Genomic DNA, 8,940 nt, shown 5'->3' with positions numbered 1-8,940 from the left:
TGTGAGATAGAAAAGGTGAAGAAGATGCTTTGGCAAATAACAATGAATTGTTAGCCTAGTATAGCACTTTATTCAGTATATGAACCCTTTGCATGTCCATGTTCAGCTTCAGGTGCACAACTTGAAAGGGAGCTTTGCAATATACCTTGCCTGTTTTATAGATCATTAATACCCTAAAAGGGAGATGCACTCATATTTCTGCTATGTTGTGAGAATATAAATGGTCTGCTCTGTCTTCCTAGCTCAGAGGTAATGGTTAGCAGTGAGAATAAGTGGTAGGGTGACTAATTGTCCCAATTCTCCAAGACCGAGGGATTCCTGGGATTCAAAATGTTTGTTCTTGTTGTTGTTATGTGCTGTTGAGTCGGCCCCGACTCACAGCGACCCCTCCTTGGGTTTCCGAGGTAGTATCACTACGGAAGTAGATTGCCCCATTTAGGGCTGGCAAAAGTCCCAGGCAAACTGGGATGAATTGGTCATTCTAGAGTGACCATGTCCAAGTACTGTACAGAGTAGGCATGTAAGTAAAGAGAAATAGCAGCTTTTCAGAAAGGTCTTTTATCATGTGCAAAAGTGCGATATAAACCCCTTAAATTTTTACCCAACTGTCAGCGCACCTACGAAGGCTGTGGCTACTAATAAAGTTTCTAATAACAAAAGCCAATTTCTTGTCTTGCCCCACCTGTACCAACAGGTGCCTGACTACCCCACCCCAGGCCTCCTGGGGCATTTCTGTGAGATCTTAAGGAGGAGCCTCATGCTTGCTCATAAATCTATCTGTCAGTGAAATCACCCACAGAATCCATCACAGTATCCACTCTGTTCTTTTCACCATGACCTGTCCCCCACCCCCTTAATGAGTTGAAGAAGACACACCATTGGCTCTGCTGACAATTCCCAGAGAACAGCTAAGAGTGATTGTTTCCAACATCCCCAAATAGGTCACTTCTCCAGAGAATGCAGGACAGGATTCCCTGCATTACTAGGGAGACTCCTCCCTCCCCACGCTGGGGCTGCAGTTGGCCAACTGAGCTCTGAGGCTGCTCTGTTGTGCTTAAAGCCTCACAGTGCCTCTCGCCTATTGATTACATGGCTCTGGCATCTTCAGATAGCCACTGCTCAACAAATACACACATCACAAGAGTAAACAAGTATGCCAATGTCACACAGTCCAAATCCCTCCTCAGAAAAGTAACATGCTTTTGAGGAAACGGAGTCTGTGGAGGTGCAACTTTTTCTACAGCAACTTTTACTTTCTCACCTAGGTTTCTCTAGGAGCCAGTTTCTCCAAAAAATTCCTATTCCTTTTGTAGGTTCCATTTTACATTCACAACTCCAAATGAACCTTAGGTAAACACATTTCTGAGGACAGAGGGACAGATTGCATGAAAGTTGTATTCTGGGCTTCTCTGTTTAATCACAAAATTGCTTCCAATGTCCATTTTTTGTTTGTTTGTTTTGCTTTTTTTGTAGTTTACCCTCCTTCCCCCCCACCTCTGGTAACCATCAAATATTATTTCTTTTTTTGTGTGTGAAATCCTTTTATTGACTTTTTACAGTAGTGCTCTCATACAATATTTGTTCTTTCGTGATTGACTAATTTCACTCAACATAATGGCGCCTGTAGGTTCATTCATGTTATATTTCACATATTCATCATTTTTAACATCATATAATATTCCATTGTGTGTATGTACCATAATTTGTCGTTCCATTCCTCTGTTGATGGGAATTTTCATTATTTACATCTTTTTGCTATTGTGAATAGTGTTGCGATGAACATGGGTGTGCATATATTTGCTTGTGTCATGGCTCTTAATTCTCTAGGATATATATCTAGTAGTGGGATTCCTGGATCACATCGTATTTATATTTCTTTTTAAGGAAGCACCATACTGTTCCACTGTCCACAGTGGTTGCACCATTTTACAGTCCCACCAGCACTGTGTAAATGTTCCAGTCTTTCCACACCCTTGCCAGCATTTGTTGTTCTGTTTTTTTGAACTTTGCTATAGTGCTAGGCTAAGATGGTATTTCACTGTTATTTATATTTGCATCTTTCTGATGGCTAATGGTGGCATAGTGCCTAAGGCATTTGACTGCTAACCAGAAGGCTGGCGGTTCAAGACCACGAGCCACTCCTCAAAAGGAAGGTTGGGCAATCTACTTCCATAGAGATACTCAGAAACCCAAAAAAAGGGTCACTATGAGTTGGATCCGACTCGACGGCAATGAGTGAGTTGAATGGCTAATGATCATGAGCATTTCCTCATGAATTTGTTACCTGTACTTTGTTTTGGTGAAATGTCTGTTCATGTTTGTGTACTCTGCCCATTTTTTAATTGGATTATTTGTCTTTTTGTTGTTAAGGTGTTGAAGTTTTCTGTAAGTTTTAGAGATTAGTCCCTTGTTCAGTATGTGGTTGCCAAAAATTTTTCCCCAGTCTGTGGGTTCTCTTTTTAATCTTTTGGTGAAATCTTTTGATGTGTAAACTGTCTAATTTTACGAAGTCCCAGTCATCTAGTTTGTCTTCTGGTATTTGTGTGTTTTTAGTTATGTCTGATAGTGTATTTATGCTGTGTATGTACTAGGGCCTCTAAGTTTGTCCCTATTTTTTCTTTGATGGCCTTTAGAGTTTTAAGTTTTACGTTCAGGTCTTTGATTCAACTTGTTTGTTTTTGTATGTGGTGAAAGAAATGGATCTTGTTTCATTTTTCTGCAAATGGATGTCTCAAAACCTACTGCACAGCCACAGTAGTCAAAACAGACTGTAGGTTTTGAGATTGGGAAGTGTGAGGCCTCCTACTTTTTTAGTAGTGCTTTTTACTTATCTGGGGTCTCTTACCTTTCCATAAAAAGTTGGTGATTACTTTTTTTACATGTCTTTAGAGAAAGACAGGAGCACTGGTAGCATGGTGGCTAAGGCACTTGACTGCTAACCATAAGGCTGGCGGTTCAAACCCACCAGCCACTCCTTGGAAGGAAGATGGGGGCAATCTACTTCCATAGTGATACTGCCTCGGAAACCCAAGGAGGGGTCGCTATGAGTCAGGTCCGACTCGACGGCACATAACAACAACAACAACAGAGAAAGACAATGGAATTTGGATTGAAATCGTATAATATCTGTAGATAGCTTTGGGTAGTATTGACATTTCCATGATGTTAAGTCTCCCTAACAATGAAGATGGTATGTTCTTCTATTTGTGTAGATCTCTTTTGGTTTCTAGTAGTAGTAGTTTTTTTATTTTCTTTGTATAGGTTTTTGTGTCTTTGGTTAAATTTATTCCTAAGTACTTCTACTTTTTGAATGATTATTATAAATGGTATTGTTTTCCTGATTTCCTTTTCCCAGTTCTCTTTGTTAGTGTAAAGGAATCTGACTGATTTTTGTATATTGATCATGTATCCTGCCACTTTGCTGAATCTTTCAATTAGTTCCAGTAATTTTCTGGCTTAGTCTTTGTTATTTTCTAATTATAATATCATCTCATCTGCAAATAGAGAATTTTACCTCTTCTTTGCCAATGTGGAAGCCTTTTATTTCCCTTTCTCGCCTTATTGCTCTAGGGAGGACTTCCAATACAATATTGAATAAGAGTGGTGATAAAGGGTATCCTTTTCTGATGTCCATTTGTAAGGGGAATGCTTTCAGTCTCTCTCCATTGAGAATAAAGTTGGCCATTAGTTTTGTATATTGCCCTTAATTATGTAAAGGAATTGCCCTACTATTCCTATTTGATTCAACATTTTTATCACAAGTGGGTGTTGGATTTTGTCAAATGCCTTTTCTGCATCAATTGATAAGAATACATGGTTTATTTCCTTTATTTATATGGTGGATTATGTTGCTTTTCTAATGTTGAATCATTCTTGCATACCTAGTGTTTTGGTTAACTCTAGTGCCACTTTAACAGAAATAACACAAGTGGGTGGCTTTAACAAACAGGCTTTAATGTCTTACAGCTTAGGAGGCTAGAAGTCTGAGTTCAAAATGCTGGCTCTAGGGACTGGGTGAAAGCCCCTCGACCTTGGGTTTCAGCTCTACCTCTTGCTCCCAGCCCACTGGAGCTGGAGGCGTCTCAACTCAGGCAGCTGCTGGCTGCTAAGGCTGACAATCCCAAGGTTGACAAGTAAAATGGCATAGTCTCAAAATTATCACACAACACAGCAGGCCACTGTTTCAAAAAGTCCAGGAACAATCCTAAGATTGGCAGACAGCATAACAGGCTGGCTGCTGAATGAAGACTTGGCTATATGAAGGCTCTAAGTGTGCCAAAAAGCTCAAGACCTTTCTCAAAGCATCTTCTTCTTATATACTGGGAGCAGACTACATCCCTAAGGCAGTTACACATCTGCTCACCGTAGATTCCACCATGGAGTTAATTACCAGTCTCATCATGGGGAATAACTATATCCAGCTGCCCAGCAACTCAAAACTGGGCACAGCCAAGTTGACACACAACTTAACTACCACACCTGGTATGAATCCCACTTGGTCATGATGTATTTTATTTATTTTTGATGTTACTGGAGTCTGCTGGCTAGGATTTTTTTTGAGACTTTTTGTGTCTATTTTCATGAGCCACCACTTATCTGTCAGTTTGTCATAATGTGGTGGCTTGTGTGTTGCTGTGAGGCTGGAGGCTATGCCACTGGTATTTCAAATACCAGCAGGGTCACCCATGGCAGACATGTTTTAGTGGTGCTTCCAGACTGAGAAAGACTCGAAAGAAGAAAAGGGCCAACATATCTCAAAGAATTGGGCAGTGAAAACCTCATGAATAGCAGTGAAATATTGTTTGGTATATCACTGGAAAACTTTATGAATAGCCCTGAAACACTGTCTGATATAGTGTTGGAAGATGAGCCTCTCAGGTGAGAAGGCACTTAAAATATGACTGGGGAAGAGCTGCCTCCTCAAAGTAGAGTCAATCTTAATGATGTAGATGGAGTAAAAGTTTCAAGACCTCCATTTGCTGATAGGTTGTAAGTCAAAATGGGAAGAAACAGCTGCAAACATCCATTAATAATCAAATGTGGAATGTACAAAGTATGAATATAGAAAAAAAGGAAGTTGTCAAAAATGGAATGCATAAAGATTGATATCCTAGGCATAAGTGAGCTGAAATGGACTGGTTTGGGCCATTTTGAACCAGACAACCATATGATCTACTGTGCTGGGAATGACAAATTGAAGAGGAATGGCATGGCTTCATCATCACAAAGAATGTTTCAAGATCTATCCTGAAGTACAGTGCTGTCAGTGATTGGATAATATCCGTATTCCTAAAAGAAAGACCAGTTAATACCACTATTATTAAATTTATGCACCAACCACCAAAGCCAAAGATGAGGAAATTAAAAGATTTTTACAAACTTGTGAAGTCTGAAATTGACCAAACATGCAATCAAGATGTATTGATTATTACTGGTGATTGGAATGTGAAAGCTGGAAACAAAGAAGAATCACGAGTAGTTTGAAAAAAAATGGCCTTGTGACAGAATTTTGCCAAGACCAATGATTTACTGAAAATACCTTTCTTCAACAACATAAACAGTGGCTATCCACCACTCATCTGTCAGTCATATTGCAGTGGCTTGTGTGTTGCTGTGAGGCTGGAGGCTATGCCAGCAGTATTTCAAATACCAGCAGGGTCACCCCACAGTGGACAGGTTTCAGTGGAGCTCCCAGACTAAGACTCAGAAGAAGGAAGGGGCCATCCACTTCTCAAAGAAATGGCCAGTGAAAACCTTATAAATAGCTGTGAAACACTGTCTATTACTGGAAAACATTATCTGATATAGTGCCAGAAGATAAGCCCCTCAGGTCAGAAGGCACTCAAAATACCAGTGGGGAAGAGCTGCCTCCTCAAACTAGAGCTGACCTTAATGACGTCGATGGAATAGTTTTCAGGACCTCCACTTGCTGATGTGGCACAATTCAAAATGGGAAGAAATAGCTGCAGACATCAATTAATAATCAGACTGTGGAATGTATGAAGTATGGAAATACATAGCAACAACACACACATGGACCTCACCAGATGGAATACACAGGAATCAAATCAACTACATCTGCAGAAAGAGCGATGAAGAAACTCAGTATCATCAGTCAGGAAAAGACCATCAATTGCTCATATGCAAGTTCAAGTTGAAGCTAAAGAAAATTAAAACAAGTCTACGAGAGTCAAAATACAATCTTGATTATGTAGCATCTAAATTTAGAGACCATCTGAAGAATAGATTTAACATTTTGAATACCAATGACCTAAGACCAGATAAGTTGTGGGATGACATCAAGGACATCATACATGAGGAAAGCAAAAGGTCATTAAAAAGACAGGAAAGGAAGACAAAAATGGATGTCAGAAGAGACTCTGAAACTTGTTTTGAATGGAGAGTAGTAGCTAAAGTGAATGGAAGAAATGATAAAATGAAAGAGCTGAACAGATTTCAAAGGGCAGCTCCAGAAGGCAAAATAAAGTATTATAATAAAACGTGCAAAGATCTGGAGTTAGAAAACCAAAAGGGAAGAACATGCTTGGCATTTCTCAAGCTGAAAAACTGAAGAAAAAATTCAACTCTAGAGTTGCAATACTGAGAGATTCTATAGGCAAAACATTGAGTGATGCAGGAAGTGTCAAACACATCTGTTGACATGGTGGCAAAGGACAATTGCTTTAGAGTTGGAGGCCTGAAAAAGAAAAATGTTAATATAAAAATATATAAGGTTTGTATTACAGTCAAAGAGGCTGGTGGATGACAATCTTTTGATTATGCAACACTGTCCATTGAGTTTCTGGAACTCAGATGTAGATGCTTCGGTGACGTTGTCCACCAGTCCTGCTCACAGCTCTAAGGGCATAAATGGCATTTTAACAGACTTTCTTAATGACTCAGACAGTGGCTTTTCCAGAGAAGAACTGGGCCCGTGCATTGTCTGCTGTGGTGATGAATCCTTTGAAACATATCTCAAATCATCAGGCCTTAAAGAACCTGCTGCAAGATAAACGGGAGTGTCAATAAAGATCTATGTTCTTAGATTTCAGTTCTCAATGATTCCAAGTCAGAACTTTGCCTGGCAATTTCACCATTAGAGATTTAAGACCTTCCAGGGGGTCTCTATGAAAATGTTCCCCCATTACTCTTCTGGTACAGATAGCCTTTGAGACTAAAGAAAAATACACTGAAGGGAATTTGATGTGGGCTAGACACATTTTGAGATGGGAGGAAAGTCCAGAACAGTTACATGGGCTCCTACCCAGATGTGTGTTAGCAGCCAGGGTTAGGACGGTAAGAAAATCAGAGGAGAGAAATGGTTGTTTGTAGTCGCTGGCCTCTAACACGAATTGAAAGCTGGAGGTCACCTTCCGCTCCACCAATTGATGGATTTTTTTTCTCTTAACCCCACCCATAGATACAGAATGTAGAATGGACTTTTGTGTTGCCCCAGAATTTTAAATAAAGCCTCAAAGCTGAGTTCAGGGTGGTATGTGTCTCACATTCTAAAGGAAGGGGCTTGTCAACACATTGTTGCCAGTCTTGCTAAAGAGGCAGCCAAAGTGGAGGTAGCCTCTAGCCTCAATAGTCTTCATGAGAGAAGTATATAGATTTACTAGAGGTTTCCTTGAAGAGCATTCATAACAGTATTGCAATGTTTTCTGCTCTTCCCTGTGAGGAATGGGATGGAGATGGTCCCCAAGAGAACAACTCTCAGACCAGAGGTTTCACAGAGGAAAGACCGTATCTTTAAACCAACTCCATCCCACCTCTGCTGAGCTTCAGGAATTCTTTCAACTCAGTCCTACTGACACTAAGATGGAGCCCAAGGAAGTTCCTATTATGTGAAGAAACAGAGGAGGATGCTTGCCTGCTTTGGTACAGTTTGAAGACAGGAAGCTGGCTGCAGTGCAACATGGTAGCAGCCACTGCACTTCTGCCTTTTCCTGGGGACAAGAATGGTGTGTTCCCATAGCCCAAATGGATACTGGGAAGACAGTCTGGGTAGAATTCTCTTGAATAGATTTTGTTCCAGAACACTGTTAGAAGCCATGAATGACTAGAACAGGAGCTGAGAGGGACTGTGAAGAGGTCAGCCAGGAAGCCCAAAAGGTTGTTTTTTTTTTTTTTTTTTCCCACACCAGGGAACAAAGTATGGAGGTTTTCTAAAGGGTTATCTGAACAACCAATAAAAATGTCTCAGACAAGACGAGATTCCTCCCATAACAAAGGGCATTTGAAATCCAAATATAATATTGCTATTTATAAATAAGTAAAATATATCTTTTGCTTTATTCTTTCATAAACCTCCCTCCCCAGGCTCTAAGGGAGCCAGAAGTTCAGGGTGGCATGGGGAATGAAGCAGGGAGAGTAAAACAACGTAACTTCTTCCTTATTGCTGGTCCCTGAGCACCAGGTTGGGGGAGAGTAGAGAAGCACTGAAATGAGTGAATGAGTGAACTTTTGATAATTACATTAGTTTTGCTCTGTAACTCAAAATAGTATCTAAAATAGTAACAGTTTATTTATTTTTTCAGCAGTGTTCCCTCCCCTCCCACTCCTGGTAAAAAACAAAGAAAGTTTCCTTCCATGTATAAACCTTTCCTTGGCTTTTTACAATAATGAACTAATATTTGTCCTTCTGTGACTGATTTATAATACTGTTTTAATACTCAAGCATGACTATAAAGCTATGAGTTTTTCCTGAGATGCACAAGGGCAGAGAGAGGATATCCAAAAGATTGTATTGGAAGATAGCTGTGAAAACAAAAATAGTTGACTTATTGTTCCTTATCAAGCTTGGGCCATTCAATAAAAAGATTACAGAAAAAAAAAAATTATCTAAAATGAGAAAAGAACCAGAAGAACTACCATAACTTCTATCTATACCCAGCATGAACCCTGATTTCTCCAGTAACACCTCTCTCCCAGTCAGAA

This window comes from Orycteropus afer, unplaced genomic scaffold (genome assembly GCF_000298275.1).
Source record: "Orycteropus afer afer isolate SDZICR_OR568_19922 unplaced genomic scaffold, OryAfe1.0 scaffold00036, whole genome shotgun sequence".
Classification (NCBI taxonomy): domain Eukaryota; kingdom Metazoa; phylum Chordata; class Mammalia; order Tubulidentata; family Orycteropodidae; genus Orycteropus; species Orycteropus afer.
This window is presented reverse-complemented; position numbering follows the sequence as displayed.